Here is a 15,731-nt window from a genome sequence, read left to right on the forward strand (position 1 = left end):
AAAAGGTTCGTCCATATCTTAATGCAATACTCAATTTTTGCGATTGCACAAATTTAGCTCCTCTAAAACTAAGAGTAAATTTTTGCTACAATGTCAATATAAACTTAGGCTATCCTATGCTCTTGATTTGTGTCCTACAATATGTCTTGCAATCTAAACTTATGATAGAAAATTATGTAAAGTCATATCTCGGTTAAAGTAAAACTATGTAAATCCTATGCCGACTTGTACAATATTATGTAAATCATATGAAAGTTGGTATAAAACTACGTACACTTATATGTAACCTAAACAAATGGGCACAATTACTTGCTAGCAAATTAAATTAATTAGCTATAAAAATAGACCATTTACTACAATGAAGATATTTTGAATGAATGTAAAACAAAAAAAAAAATTCAAATCCTATTCTTTTTCCATCTTTTTTATTTCATAAAGTCATGCATAACATATCATGTAGCAATAATTAAAAGAAAATTTTACACAATTAATGCTCAATCATGTTTATTTATTAAAAGTACTTGATAACTCAAATAATTTACTACATTAATGCCCTATTTGATAACTCAATTCAGCATATAAATTTAATGGGTTCAAATTTTAACATATTTAGATGTGTTTGATAACCAAAAATAGAATATCTTGATTAATTAAGTGGCAATTAATTTCCCAACAAATCTTACTCCAAAAAAAAGTGATGACCTAGTTAGTTATCACTTACTGCAAAATATGCTCAAATATTAAGATTTTAATACTTTAATAATTTAGTTATTTAATAGATTCAGACTTCGTATTTCAGATTTTAAATTTCAATTTTTAGACTTCAATTTTATCAAATACACCTAAATCTAGTCTCATCATGTAATATTTTAGTTTAACCAGACCAAGGCCCTATTTGATAACCCAATTTAGCACCGAAACTTATTGGATTCAGACCTTAAAATGTTTAGATACATTTGGAAAAAAAAATAAAATATTTGAATTAACTAAGTGGCATCGAATTTTTTGGGCAAAATTTGTTTCAAAAAATAAGTGATAAGCTATTTATTTATCACTTAATGTGATATTGTGACGACTCCACCTCCCCCAAGGGCATACCCAAGGGTTTGGCGGATCGTCTGCCCAACTCTCATCAGAACTCACTCACTAACATTCTTGAAATAGCCGTTCAAACCTAGAAATTAATATAAAAGTTCCATTTCCAACCAACAATTCAAACTTAATTTACAATCTAAAAGTAAAACATAGGATTACATTTCTAAAGATTTCAAATACATCTCATCTACAAAAGTACAAGTACGAGAAATTATAAACACTAGTTCACGGCTACTTGCTCCAGCTTCCACTCCTGTAAAGAAAACAAATTAATGGGATGAGCTAAAAACTCAGTGAGGTTCCCAAACAAGCAATCAAGCAAGCATACACGGAAACATTTACACTTAGCACTTTGTATACTAGGCACAGTAATAAGCAATTATTTAAGAATCAATCATTCATTCATTGAAAGGATACATGCTCACTTAGAGCCATTTATTCAAATCATTCATTTATCCATTCACCAACCATTTTCCTTATTCCTCCGACATTAGAAAATAGGGAAAAATGCACTTTTCATCCTCAAATGTTGGGTTGATGACTAATTTCGTCCTCAAAGTTTCATCAAGAATACATTTCATCCTCAAAGTTCTTGAATTTTGGCCAATTAGGGACAATTGACAGAATAACACTCAATTTGGATGGAAAGCTGCACGCGAGAAGCATGTTCTATTAGAACCAACAAAAAAGGGATAAAAACCCGTTCAGAAGTGCAGATACTAGTGTTATAACTTCTGAATTCTAATTTTTGTATCTTTACGTTATTTTGTTTATGGTCCATATTCAGTAGGAGCCATGTCAAGGACCACTTGGAATGCATTTTTGACAAGCCTATGCCTCTTCTTTTTTGATGGTTTTAGTTGGTTATATTAATTTGGTTACAATATCCAGTTTGGTTGCTACTTTGGATTGTTAAAATTTAAGGCAAAACTCTACCAAAATTTTCCTTCTTACCTTATTGACATGTAAATCAGCATGAAGATAAAAATAGTTGGTGATTTTTTTTTATATAATGCCTATTTTAGCTTGGAACTGAAATCATACCCATAAATAACTGGTAGTTTTTTCAAATAATGGACGAAAGCAACGAACGTCTGATAGTTTATGGGAAATAAAAGAAGCCCACAAAGAATCCTATGCATAGCTAGCATTTTTTTCATTTCTAGAGAAGGTAAAAAAGAAGTTATAAAGAGGTGATAATTTTTGGACAAGATAAAAGAAAGGAATAATTTCAGAAACCTCCCCTGAGGTTTTTGACAATTTCACTCACCTCCCTTAGTTTTGAATAATTACATTAACCTCCATTCATGCAGTAAAATTACTATAATATCCTTCACTTATAGATAATTTCTAAAAAAGTCTACAACTAAAACTAATCTTTCATTTTAAAACAACGGTTACCACACAAAACAAACTCTTATTCTCTCTCTTCGATGCTCTCTCTTACTTTTTCTTTCCTGTATTTCATACTCCACTTTTTTTCCATAGTTGCCATCTACACAACCATCTAATACATCCCAAATCCTCATTATTATGGAAATAGATTCTCTTTTTTTTTTTTCCTTTTTTGTAACTATTATTGAATTGACATTGCTAAATAATAGGTTGTCAAAGCATATTTGTTATCAAACTAAATGAAGATGAAAAGAATGGCGGTGATACAAATTACAAACAAGAAAATAAAAAAGATGGCTAAAAAAGAAACATAGATTGAGGAAGATTACACTATTATACCAATTGTGTAAAAAAAAAAGAATTTTGGGATATAAGAACTATAATCAAATTTGCCTAAAGACATAGAATGTGGTCTCTAATGTTGCTTTTGGTTGCTCCTTATTGGTATTCTTGGTGGGTTAGATTATTTTAACATCAACAAGCTTGCATCCATTTTGATTGAATTTGAATAATGACATTGGTCAATTTAGATGCAAAATTTGGGTAAAAAAATTGAGGAAAAAGATTAGGTTGAATGGAATGGTTAATTGTCATAATTGATTTGTACAGGAAGCTTTAGAGCTGCAAAGTTGGGCTTTCGGAATTATGAGAATACGAGGATTAAGTTAAGGTGGCTTATTGACTTCGTTAGGGTGGTAGTTATGCCGATTGCAATAGTTACAATGTGGAAGAAATTCATGAGCGAGTTTTCCCCCCTTCTAACTAATAAAGAGGTATTTTAGGGTTTTTAGGACAAATTTAGCATAGTGGATTTATATTGTTACTAAAATACTAATAGTAGAGAAGGTAAGTGTAATCTTTTAAATTAGAGAGGACCTACCTGCAATAGTCAAAAACCTCCCCTGAGATTTGTGAAATTATCCCTAAAATTAAAGTTATAAACAACTGGTAGTTTCTATACAAGATAAAGAAACGACAACCTACCAATTTTTTATGGATTTCCTCTATTTTTGCAAATAGAGTTTACTTTATTATATTTTCTTATAGGTAAAAAATAAAAATAAATTTAAACTAAATGGACTGGGTTAATTTAATGCGTTTCGATAGATACTCAAATTCAAGTCATCTATAAGCCATGAATAAGTGGATGTCGACCATTTATGTCAACCTTTTTGCTAGAAATGACTGGATTTAGAATGGTAAGGGTGGTTAGAAATTTTTTTAGAATTACAACAAGAAGAGGAGCGGAGAGGACATAAATGAAACAAGAACAGGTTTTATCCTTTTTTTTGTTGAATGCAAAGTTGGTTCTAACGGGGTATGCTTCTTACGCGCTGCTTTCCGTCCAAATTGAGTGTTATTCTGTCAATTGTCCCTAATTGGCCAAAATTCAGAAACTTTGAGGATGAAATGTATTCTTAGTGAAACTTTGTGGGCGAAATTGGTTATCAATCCAACCTTTGAGGATGAAAAGTGCATTTTTTTCTTAGAAAATATTTGCAAGTGAAAATTCCTTTAGTGCTCATGTCATTCGTTCATTGATTTCATTGCATTGAATTCACTAGCCAGGTCTTCACCAGATTTCGTGATAATACTCAAATATACCATACATTGTCCCAACGTCACCAGCCACTCGACTGAATTCGCTTCTGACTCGAGTGGACTGGCAATGAAGGGTAAGGGTCCAGTTCAGCCAAAATGTTTACACTCATGCACAAGTATCATTCAATTATTGAAAATTCACTTTTGCTTGGGTCGAGTATGATAAAGTACACACTTGTCCACGAAAATCCATTTACCAATCATTGGAAAGCATTTAATATTTCGACAACATTCACAATATTTCACATAGTCATTTAAAACATACACAAGCAAGAATCACTCGCCTTTTAACGTAAACCAAAGCTAAACATTCGACCCTAAAAATAACCAAGACAAGATGTCATGATCTGATCATTCAAAACTTAGGTTAATAAAGTACTCACTTTAGCCTTAATCATGAGCCATACGCCTATCTAAAATCGGCTCCTCAAAACACAAATTCAAAGACAACTTGAAAACCAATCGAAGAATGTCCAAGTGCATTCTAGGACTATGAAGTACACTTGTTTAAGACCACAAAACCATCCAAAATCACATCAATTAAAGTTTAAAACCTAGAAAAGTTTTCTCAAAGTTTTCCAAATTACACTCAATTCATTTGACAAAATTTCCAGTTTTGGCGACATTTTTTGAAAAGTATAACTTGAGTTCCATAAGTCAAAAAATCATAAAACTTACACCATTAGAAAATAAACTCGAAGTACTAATAGACCTTAGAAGACATCTTCATGAAATTCAACTCATCGGTTAGTCAAATTTTTAGTTCAAAATCACTGCTGTCTCATGTGCAAAACAGAACAGTCATGGGTTTTTAAGAAATTTTGTAAATTTTCTGGTATTTATAGGAGTTGAACCAACCTCTGATTTTTACACGGTTAAAAGAGCTATGAGTCTAGTTTCAAATACGAGAAATGGAACTCAATTTGGATTTTTCTACACCAAGATATAATAAATTTTCCAAGACTGTTCAAAGTCTCCTGCGGGAAAAATTTTCAACAGCACTTCCCTTTATTTTCCCTAATTTCCAGCCATTTTCAAGACTTCATTCTCATCACAGGACAGCTCCAAATCAAGTTCACAAGGTATATGATACATAGAGTACTATTTTAGCCACAAAACTAGCTATAATCAACTTATACCTAAGCTGTAAAATTCTCTACCAAGGCTGAAATTTAGCAACTAAGGCTGGAAATTCTTATTTGGAAACTAAAAAGTCACAATAAAGCTACAAATCTTTATACAAGTCCATAACAAAGCGAGATATCATCATACCATAGCTGAAAAATAAGAAACAAAGCTGGAAAAATGAACCTTGGGCTGAAGTTTCACTAATCTTCACCAAATCTAAGTTATCATCCATAAAATTCCAAATTTCATGTCATCTTCACCATAATTTGCAAGAATAAGAAAGAGAAAGGAAGTTATTCATTTTATACCTTCAACCCCTTGAAGAAAGTGAAGAACCAAGGCTTCCTCTCCATTACAAGTTTCCTTGCTCCCTTGGTGCTATTTTGTTTGGTTTAGTTTTTGTGATTCTAATTTAAAACAAGGCAAGAACCAAGATGAACTTGGTGGTTTTCTTCTCTCTTTTTCTCTCCAAACTCACGGCCAAGATGAAGAAATGAAGGAAATTTTGTGCTAGGAAAGATAAGAATGGAAGAAAGCTTCTTGGTCAAAGGTTGCATGGATGGCCAACACTTGGCAAGCCACCAATTTTCCTCTTGTTTTTGTTTCTTTTCCTCTTGTTTTTTGGTCAAAAATTTTGGCTGGCCTTAGGATTAAATTAGCGAGGATTAAATGAAATAAAAACAAGGAGATTAGAGTAAGAAAGTATTGGTCAAGTGGTGTACTCAACCGGTAACAAACGGCACACGTCGGTTCAAGCCTACTTTCTTAACTCTCTTGTTTGTCTCTAATTCCCAAGATATCTAGGGTTTTTCCACATAACTCTTAACACCTCATGTCACATAATTCTTGATGCACAACACTCCTTATTTATCAAATTTATTAGTCACACCTTGCTAGTTAGCCATACTATCTTAATGTACTACGACACTTATCATGCATTAAAATATAAGAGGGAAATTATAAAAATCTTGACTCAACTAATGAAATCACCATGAAATTTAAGGCTAATAAATAGTTAAATAGTCAAGTAAAGAAATATAAAAGGAAATATAATTTAATTTTTTCAAAATTGGAAGGAAATTCTAAAGAAATTTTCGGGTTCTCACAGATATACACTCAAATATATCAAGTTTAGTACTTAACAATTTAGTAACTTAATGAATTCACACTTTAGATTTTAGATTTCAGACTTCAATTTTATCGAACGCACCATAAGTTTTTATATGACAAATTTTGATACTAATGGTTTGTCAATTGTTTAGTAGATTATAAGTTGCTTATGATCAAGTTACTTGAAGGCCTTGTAGTGTATAGAATGGATAACAAGGTTAAAGGATGAAAAGGCATTAAGGTCAAGCCACTATAGAGTAATATTCTTGTAAGTTTTGAAGTCGCCATTTTAAAAATTTTCTATTTGAACTCTTTAGGTTAACATATGTCTATTAGGAAAAGTATGGATTGCCTAGTTATGATAGGTTCTATGTCTTTCTTTAAATCTACTCAAAACAGAGTTTTACAAACTATTTCTTTTCTTAAATATGTCTCGAGACATTTTTGAAGTTAAAATCCATTTTGAACTTTGAAAAATAAATTTCAATAACTTATTGATTTGTTCAATTTCTGGCAAAAATTAATTTGATCTTGATTTTAATGTCCAAATACCTTCTATCTTGGAAAGTTTCATGAGTCCAATATTGTCCAGATTCCCTACATAATCTTCTAGTATTCTTTTGTGTCTACATTCATTTTCTTTAAATTTCAAACATGTATTTTTTAAGATATTTTCAAATTCATATCTCATCCATAATTTTGACTTGGACCCAATCTTCTTCCAACTGAAACTTAGTTTTTTTTTATCAAACGGCAATTTACGTTCTTGAATTTTTAACTCTCACATCCTTCTAACTATAGAATAATTTTAAAAATATCTTTCCTATATGAGTTATTCTAGTCCAGATTTATTGTTCATGGTCAATCCAGCCAAAAGTTGATGAGCTATCCAATCTTCGTGATAGTTTGCTACATATTTCCCATCGCTTTAGGGAGACTAATCACCCAGCAGATGCTTTAACTAATGAGAAGGCTACTCAGTCTAGCATATGGATTTATAATTCGGCATTATAGTTACCTAATTTAATGCGAGGGGAAATTAGAGTAGATAGGCTTTGATCCCCCTCATGGAAGTAGGAAATATTCATTAAATTTGTAAGGATCTTTTTCATTTTTAATTCAGGTTATTTGTAATGCTTGGGAGGTAGGGTTCTTTGTCCCATTCATTTGTACCATTTTGTTTTATTGATAAAATCTAGGGGTCTATGCGGTTTGTCAAAAAATATCTTTTGTCTAGTTTCTTTTATTTTTTGTTGTTCTTATTATTTTGAGAGTTATACTTGCAATTTATTGTTGTGTTAATCTGATTATTGTTTATTCATATTGCAAGTGTTTATTATCTTTTTTTTTGGGAGAGGGGGTTACAATATATCTTTGGGAGTATTTTATACTTAACCCTTTTGCTTTTCTTTAATCAAGTCCAAAACATCCTTATAGTTAGCCAAAAGTTGCATATCAACCTATTCATTTCCCCTCTAGATTGACCTATTCGAGACAATATATTGAAATTCTAATATAATTCAAGTCTAATATAAATTTAAAAACACCAGAAATGATTAACTTATATTAATTATAGCGCATTGTCTTTCTTTTGCTTCTTATTAGAAGCGCACACGCTCTTCTTATTAGAGACTATACTATAAGAAGCAAAAGAGAGACAATGCCCAAGTAAGCCTTAATGAGAACAAAGATATTACAAAAATTATTACAATAGTATCTAAGAAGAGAGCCTCTATGATATCTAAATTGAATATGGCTTCAACTTTATTCAATTCAAATGAATGATGATATGACTCTAACGTGATCGTACATATGTGCAATGATAAGTCCACATTTAAAACCTATGAAGATGCTTCTAAAGGGCATGCAATATTATAGAGAATTATGACATTGCGAAATTGCGTGGCAAAAGGGTTAGGGGTGTGCAAAGTCGAAAAATTTCGATTTCAAAATCGATTTCGAATTGAATTCGGAAGTTCGAATTCGGAAGTTCGGTAATTCGGTAGTGAATTCGGTATTTCCGATTTCGAATATGTCGAATTCGGGTCGAATTCGAAACTATAATTTTTGAAAACGGAATTACCGAATTCGAAATGGTAATTCGAATGCGGAATTCGAAATTGAAAACGGAATATCGAATTTGCACAATACATATATAATATATATTATAATATTATATAACATAAAATAAGTTAATAATTGAAATTAAAATTGAAAGCCAAAAACCCTGATCTCTTCAGTTTTCACTTACTCACCAGTCACCTTAGCTCTTCCGCCGCCCTCTTCGGCTCTTCCTCATCGCCTCTCCGTCACCTTCCTCATCGCCTCAGCCTCTTCATCACCTTCCTCTTCGTCACCTTCCTCTTCGTCACTGGCAAAGATTTGGCTTCTCGAGGTAGAGAGTTTGCTCAAGGGAGTGAAGGGACTACTATATAATACTATCCCTGTCATCAAGGTCTCCAGCAAGGATCAGATCCATGCCCTCAACGAGATGGAAGGTTCAAGTGAGTACTAGAAGCAAATCATAGCAATTTGGCAAAGAAGTGGTCAGGGAGTTAGCATTGCTCGCATCATCCTTTTCAAAGACTTTGTGCAATTGTGAAATTTTGCCTCATCAGACCACCTTCTGCTGCAACGAAAACTACTTAATTACACATACATTGTCTTGAAAGGTACGTGTGTGCGTGTGTGTTTTCCTTGTTAAAATTTTATAAGATGATGGTGTTATATGGGTCGCTGGTTCTCTTGTATTTTTTGCTTTTTGTGTTTAAAGTTATTGCTGTAAATGTGGAAGGACAAAATCCAGATGCATTTTGACAGGTATAAAAGCAGATTGGCTGCTGGCTACGGTAGCTCCTTATTAAGGTTCGAGCTTTGCCTAGCATACAAGGGACTTGATTTTGGATTGTGATTAGCAAGTAACTTTGCTCCCGTATGTGGAATGCATTTCTTTTTTTTTTTGTTGGGTCCTTGTTTCTGGATTGTGTTTCATGGAATGGGATAATTGCACGAGTACAAGAGAATGTGTTTCCAATTCGGTGAATTCGGAATTCGGTGAATTCCGAATTCAATTCGGTAGCGAATTCGAATTCGGTAGTTGCCATTTCGAATTCGAATTCGGTCGGTGAAATTGAAGCCAAATTTTCGAAAAATTCTGAATTCAACTTCCGAATTACCGAATTCGAATTCGATGCACACCCCTAAAAAGGGTTGTGAACTTGCAATTCACAACCGTTAAGAAATTGGTACTCCAAATATTAGAAAAAGTCTTGTATTGGCCAATAGGCTGAATAAGAATAGTCTTAGAGTTGTACTTTTATTCCAACAAAATAATTTTGTACAAGAATGGTGTATCTATATGACAAAACTATTTTTGTGATGGAATATTTCTATTCAATATTAATAAAGTTTCTATTATGATTGTATTGTTGATTTTTCTTATTATATATTACATGGTAGGGTAGGACATATAAATAATAGAAATTTATATTTTATGTGCGAAACAAAGTTTGAAATATATACATCTATATATATATATATATATATATATATATATATGCAAAAATGATTGGATTACCTTTTCCTAGGGGCAAAAGAAATACTAATTTGCTTGTTATTGTACATCCTGATGTATTTGTACTAAATGATTTTCTAATAGTAGGTGGTAATAAATATTTCATTACCTTTATTGATGATTGTTCTAGATTTGTACATATTTATCTTATGAAAAGTAATAATGAATATTTTACCATGTTCAAATCTTAAAGTTGCTTGTCAAAAACCAATTAGATAAGAAAATCAGAGTATTGAGGAATGATAAAGGAGATGAATATTTTCCTAGTAAATTCTCAATATCTAATGAACAAAATAGAATTATACACCAAATAAGTGCACCATATCTTTTACAACAAAATGATTTGATAAAAAGAAAATTAAACTTTGGAAGATATGGTTAATTTTATGTTAGTAAGTTTTGGATAGCCAAATAACTTATAGGATAAAGCATTGTTGGTTGCATGTCATGTACATAATAGAACTCATTCATTGAAAATAAAAGTCTCTTCATATGACGTATGAAATGGGAGAAAAGCAAATCTAAACTATTTTAAAGTTTGAGGTTCCATTACTTATTATAAAGTTCCAGATAATAAGAGAACAAAATTCAAACCAAAGGCACTTAAAAGTATATTTATAGACTATGTAGAAAACTTCAATGCTTATAGGCTGCTTGACCTTGATTCTAATATCATTGTCGAATTAAGAGATAAGCAATTCTTTGAGAATAAATTTCTTGAAGATTCAATGCCTATTGTGGATCCTACTAGTGGTCTAGAATTACTCCAAAATATTAGTTCTTCTTCAGGTAATAGACGAATGAAAGTGACATCCCTATTGAGCATAGAAGAAGTCAAAGACTAAGGAAAGCAAAGCATCTACTTTCGGATTTCATATTTTCAAAAGTTATTATCTTCTTGATTGAAGAAAATAAAAAAATCTTTACAAAATAAAATACTAATATTATTGAATGGAGAAGGATACTAATCTTATTGAATGTAGAAGATGATCCTAAAACATTGAGTGAAGTAATGTCATCAAGAAATGCTTCATTATAGAGAGAAATGGTAAATGATGAATTGAACTCAATATTATCTAACAATACTTAGGTTCTTTTATGGATTCACACTAACTTTTAAATCAAGATTAGTAGTTATAGGGTTTAAACAAAAGGAAGGAATAGACTATTTTGGTATACATGCATTGGTTGCTAGACTTACATATATTAGAGTGCTAATGTCATTAATTTTAATGTGCAATTTGTTTGTACATCAAATGGATGTTACAAAATGGCAACTTAGATGAAAAAGTGTGTATGGAATAACCCAAAGATTTGTTTTGCCAAAAAATGAAAAGAGAGTATGCAAACTAGTTAACTTTTTGTATGACTTGAAACAAATACCTAAATAATGGTATGAAAATTTTGAATTTGTGTTACTCCCAAGTGGATTTAGGTACGATAATACTGACAAATATATTTATTCTAAATTCATTCAAGAGTATAGTGTGCTTATTTGTCTCAATGTAGATGACATGCTAACTATTAATAATTCTATGAAAGGTGTAAAAGATACTAAAAAGTATCTTTCTTCAAGGTTTAAGATGAAAAACTTTAGAAAAGTGAATACTATTTTGGATATCAAAGTCAAGAAACATAGTGGAGATTATGCTTTATGTCAATCTCACTATGTTAATAAGCTATTGAACAAGTTTCAACATTTAAAGGTTAAAAAATTGAGTACACCTTTTGATCATGGTTTGAAGCTTCTTGAGAATTTCAGAAATTCAATTTTTTAACTTGAATATGCTAGTTCAATTGAAAACTTGCTATATGCAATGCATTCTACAACAACAGATATTGCATATACAGTTTGTGGACTTGCCAGATATATCAAAAATCTAAGTGTAGACCATTGAAAATACATTGAAAGAGTTTTTGGTTATCTTAAAAGAACAAAGAATCTAGAACTCTTATATAACAAATTTCCTATCGTGCTTGAAGGTAACTCGAATACTTGTTGATTCTGTGAGGACCTGAAAAATTTTTTCTACTTTATTTTATTTCTTCAAATACATTTTCTTTACTTTACTTTATTACCTTAATTTTCGAGATATTTTTATAAGTGAGTCCAGTTTTTAAATTATTTTCCTTGTATAAGTTAGTTTATATTAAGTTTGAAACGTATTATGAAAGTGGGACCCGCTAATACGGTAAATGCGATAAATTTTTGAAGATTAGTAGGAATTTTACACAAAGGGATATTAATTTATAAGGTGTTAAGGGATAATTAGAAGATAGCTAGATAGTTTAGCCATTGGAAGACAACAAGATGAGGATTAATTTTGGCTAAACACTTGTCACAAAATTTTTGGATCTTTGACCTTGACCAAAGACTTTCTTACCTCTTTAATAAAAACAAAATATGACCAAAATTCCTTCCTTTTTCTGCTAGTCTTGGCCGAAATTCTTGAGGGAAAAAAAGGAAAGGAAACTTCATCTTCAACCTCAAATTTCTTACTTGAATCTTGAATTTAACCACTAATCTTGCTAACTATACGATAAAAAGTGATATTCAAGGAAGATTAAAGGCTTGAGTGGAGAGATTTTGGAGGAACAAGCACTAAGTTTCCATCTTTCTTGGGGTTTTAAGGTATTTATGGCAAGAAACTTCTCTTTACTTCTAATACTTGCATACTAGTGGTTTAGAGTTGAATATTGTTAGTTTTATGAGAAATTTCATGGTTTGAAGTGGAGATTAGGAAATTTTCAGCTTTTATGGGGAAATTTCAGCCCTTATATGATGCTTAAAGTTGGCCATGATTTGATAGTTTTGCCATGTAAAATATCTAGTTTTTATATGTTAGTTTGGCTTGTTTAAGGAAAAATTCCAGCTTGTATGTGAAAATTTCAACTTTGGGTTTCCAAGAATCAGCTTGAGTATGGTTGGTTTTGAGCTATAATTTTGCTATATTTGGATAGTTTTGTGGCCTTAATCAAGTGTATGCTATAACGTATGACTTGTGGTTGTGGTTGAGGTTGATTTGAGATGAAATTTGCTGTTGAGTTTGGATGGAAAAGTAAAAAAATAAAGGGATGTGCTGTCCAACTTTTGGGACAGTTTGTTTCCTTCAAGTTTGGGTTGATTTTGTGATAAACTTGCTTAAGATGCTTTATAAACCTATAAGCTTTGCTTATGTGTTGAATTTTGGTTGAAATGGAAGGATTTTCATTGGTATTTTCCCTAATTTGCTAGCTGAAATTTTGCTTGTTGGCCAAGTGATAGCGAAGTCTATTACCTTGTTGTTGTCTAACCTTTTCATAATTGATTTTGGCCAAAACTTGTTCCAAACCTTGGTTAAGACTTTTGTGTGGGAATTTGAGTGAAAACTATGGAGATTGGGAGGTGAAAAACCTCATGATTGTATTTGTTTCATGGCTGTGAAAAATCCTGGTTTGGATGGCAGCTTTGCACCTTGCTATCTTTTAGTCTCAAAGTCTTTAGTTTGGAAGTTTTTTGGATACACTCTCGTTGACTTCACTTGCTAAAACCTTGAACAACAATTGTATGTTGAGTTGGAGTGAATATCCTAACCAAAAGAGGTGCATTACCTTGTTTCTTTTCATTGTTTTGTTGCTAGAAATTTCAGCCATGAATTGGAATGAGGAACTCTTTGGTTGCTCATGTCCCTTGAATCCAAATATCTTCTTTTCATTCCAAAACTATATTTACACCATTGCACTAGTAGTTACTTGGATTTTCTTTGGTTCACCTAAACTTTAAATGGTTGAACCATAATACTTTATCTTGGTTGTTTTTAGGGTTTGTTGGTGATCAAGTGCATAACTCGGGAGCGAACTTTTGACGTTATTTTGCTTAAACTGATGAGTGTTCTTTGTATATTGTGCTTCCAATGACTATATGAATTGTTGGGAATGTTTGTTTGAATGTTAAATGCATTTAAATGATTGTTAAATGAATTTTCAATATGCGAGTGTGTACTTTATCGCACTTGACCTAAGTGAACGTGAAATTTTCAATGATTAAATGATTGAATATTACTTGTGCATAAATGTAAGCCTTTTGGTTGAATTGGACCCTTACCCTTCGTTGCTAGTCGACTCGAGTCAGAAGCAGATTCGGTTGGGTGGCTAGTAACTCTGCAACAATGTTTGGTATACTCGAGTATTACCACGAAGTTTGGTGGAGAACTAGCCAGTGAGTACAATGCAGTGAAATCAATCAATGAATGACAATGAACACTGAAGGAGTTTTCACTGTTAAATATTTTCTAATGACGGAGGAATAAGGGAAACGGTCGGCAACTGAATGACTGAATGAATGGCTCCAAGTGAGTATGTATCCTTTCAATGAATGAATGTTTATTTCTTGAATGACTATTTATTATTGTGCAAAGTGTTCAAATTGTTAAATACCATACTTCTATGGTTTTTCTACCTGATTGCTTGTTTAGAAACCTCATTGAGCTTTTAGCTCATTTCATTAGTTTGTTTTCCTTACAGGAATGGAGGCTGGAGCAAGTAGGCATGAACTAGGGTGTACAACTTTCATGTACTTGTACCTTTGTAAATGAGAGATATTTGGAATCTTTGGAAATGTAATCCTATGTTTTATTCTTGGATTGTAAATTAAGTTTGAATTGTTGGTTGGAAAGGAAACCTTTTATGTTAATTTCAAAGCTTGAATGACTATTTCAAGAACATTAGTGAAGGAGTTCTGGCGAAAATTGGGCAGGTGGTCCGCTAAACTCTTGGGTAAGCCTTAGGAGAAGGTGGGGTCGTCACAGATTCACTAGTGTGATGACAAGAATTTCACAACCAGGTGAATATTCACTTTGGTGCAATCTCATGGATTTCTAAGAAGCAAATTGTGATTGATCACTCCATCATGGAAGCCAAATTTATAGCTTTGGCTACTGCATATAAAGAGGCAGAGTGATTTAGCAATTTAATATCAAGTTGTAGCCACAACCTATGCATTCGATTACTTTTTATTGTGATAGTAAGGTCTGTGAGAACCCGTAAAACCCTAATATTTTTCCTAGGGTTTATGTCCCCTTAATTGCATGTTTTCTGCATTTTCTGGCTTAGAAATAATTTCCTGGTGAATTTTATGAGCAATTATAGTTTTAAGATGATTTTTCTAGCATTGGAGAAATTTTAGGAAGTTAAGAGTAAATAGTGGACGTGGGACCCACTAGTGCGAAAAGTTCGGAAAAATTCGGCCAATTAGGTTAAATTTCGGATACTGTGTAAAATTTATCGGGTGTTAAGAGATAAGTAGGGTGTGTGAAGTGATTGATGTGAGAGAGGAAAGAAAGATAAGAATGCATTTATGAAGGTGACAAGTGTCACCTTCTTATTGGATGCCTTTTAAGAATTACTATTCACAATTTTGACTTTTTTGACCAAAGGTTAAATATCCAAAAATTGCACAAAATTCACCATTTTTCTCTCCTTGTTGGCCGGCCACCTTGAGCAAGAAAGGAAGGAGATTTCTTCAATTTTCAAGCTTCTACTTGGTGCAAATCAACCAAAAACATTTGCTTCCATCCATTTCACTCCATAAAATTCTTCCTTCTAGAGCTAGTAAGTTGTTTGGTGAACTTTGTTTGAAGGATTAAGGTGCCCAACATCTTCTTCTCTCTTGGTTCTTGGTAAGTGAAGCTTGAAACACCCTACTACACCTAATGATGCTTATGTTGTGCTTATTAGTGATAAGAGTGCTAAAATTCTGGTTTTTATCTTGGTTTGAATTGTTTTGGTGAAGTTTTTATTTTATTGGGATTTTTTCTGGTTTAATATGATCTTGATGTTGGGGGCTTGT

The 15,731-nt window shown here is 32.1% G+C and overlaps 2 long non-coding RNA genes across 3 annotated transcripts; one reads left to right on the forward strand and one right to left on the reverse strand.

Moving 5' to 3' along the window:
• Window positions 1-1,181: 1,181 nt before the first annotated feature.
• LOC140010217 (uncharacterized) lies at window positions 1,182-5,697 on the reverse strand. The gene is made up of 2 exons (XR_011817498.1): window positions 5,529-5,697; window positions 1,182-1,348 (listed from the first exon to the last, which is right to left on the reverse strand). It is a non-coding gene; the product is annotated as an uncharacterized lncRNA (long non-coding RNA).
• A 2,864-nt stretch (window positions 5,698-8,561) lies between these two features.
• On the forward strand, window positions 8,562-14,607 carry LOC113698483 (uncharacterized). Of its 2 annotated transcripts, none has more exons than XR_011817429.1 (3): window positions 8,562-9,002; window positions 9,151-14,235; window positions 14,408-14,607. It is a non-coding gene; the product is annotated as an uncharacterized lncRNA (long non-coding RNA). The 2 variants fall into 2 exon arrangements; XR_003450219.2 differs by having other exon boundaries at window positions 14,002-14,235.
• Window positions 14,608-15,731: the final 1,124 nt, after the last annotated feature.

This window comes from Coffea arabica, chromosome 7c, assembly GCF_036785885.1.
Source record: "Coffea arabica cultivar ET-39 chromosome 7c, Coffea Arabica ET-39 HiFi, whole genome shotgun sequence".
NCBI classification, from domain to species: Eukaryota; Viridiplantae; Streptophyta; class Magnoliopsida; order Gentianales; family Rubiaceae; genus Coffea; species Coffea arabica.